Source organism: Lagopus leucura, unplaced genomic scaffold (assembly GCF_019238085.1).
Source record: "Lagopus leucura isolate 7727_CA_CO unplaced genomic scaffold, USGS_WTPT01 34300-0_obj-0_obj, whole genome shotgun sequence".
Lineage (NCBI taxonomy): Eukaryota > Metazoa > Chordata > Aves > Galliformes > Phasianidae > Lagopus > Lagopus leucura.
The window spans coordinates 2,909-4,121 of NW_024966977.1; positions in this window are offsets into that span (position 1 = coordinate 2,909).

Sequence of the window (1,213 nt, forward strand, 5' to 3'; positions counted from 1 at the left end):
CCAGTCCCCATTCTCAGGTCCTCCCAGTGCTCCCAGTCCATCCCAGTGCTCCCGGTCCCCACCCCCAGTGCTCCCATTTCCCCTTCCCAGTGCTCCCAGTTTCTCCCAGTCCCCGTTCCCAGTGCCTCCCAGTGCCCCCAGTCCCCACCCCCAGTGCCCCCAGTGCTCCCAGTTCCCCTTCCCTGTGCTCCCAGCCCGCCCCCCTTCCCATGGCTCCCGTTGCTCCCAGTTCCCCTTCCCATCGCTCCCATCGCTCCCATCGCTCCCAGTGCTCCCAGTGCTCCCAGTTCCCCCCACTCACGCCTCACTTCCCGCTCCCCGCTCATCTCCGTCTCCTCCGCCGCCCGCTCCCGCCGCTCTCAGACCCCGCCCCCTTTGCCCCACTCTCCTCCAATCGCCGCACGGAACGTCCGGATCGGCCGCTCCCATTGGGCGGAAAGTAGAACACGCCTCCCCTCTTCCGCCGATCACTTCCGCTTCCGACTTCCTACGCAGTGCGTCCTAGTACTTCCGGTGCATCATCGCTTTCTGTCCCAGTGCTCCCAGTATGGCCCAGTATGGCTCAGTGTCCCCCCAGTCTCTGTTCCCAGTGCTCCCAGTATGGCCGAGTGCCTCCCAGTATGGACTCAGTGCCTCCCAGTATGGCCCACTATGGCCCAGTACCCCCCCCGTCTCTGTTCCCAGTGCTCCCAGTATGGCCCAGTGCTCCCAGTATGGACTCAGTGCCTCCCACTATGGCCCAGTGCCTCCCAGTATGGCCCACTATGGCCTAGTGCCTCCCAGTATGGCCCAGTATGACTCAGTGCCCCCCAGTTGCTATGCCCAGTGCTCCCAGTATGGACCAGTGCTCCCAGTATGGCCCAGTGCCACCCCTGTCATTGTGCCCAGTGCTTCCAGTATGGCCCAGTGCCTCCCAGTATGGCCCAGTGCTCCCAGTATGGCCCAGTATGGCTCAGTGTCCCCCCAGTCACTGTGCCCAGTGCTCCCAGTATGGACCAGTGCCCCCAGTATGGACTCAGTGCCTCCCAGTATGGCCCACTATGGCCCAGTGCCCCCCCCAGTCTCTGTTCCCAGTGCTCCCAGTATGGCCCAGTGCTCCCAGTATCATCAGATGATATCATTCAACTCTTCCCAGTCTTTCCCAGTTCATCCCAGTTCCCTCCCAGTCCCTCCAGTTCATCCCAGTTCATTCCCAGTCCATCCCAGTACCCTC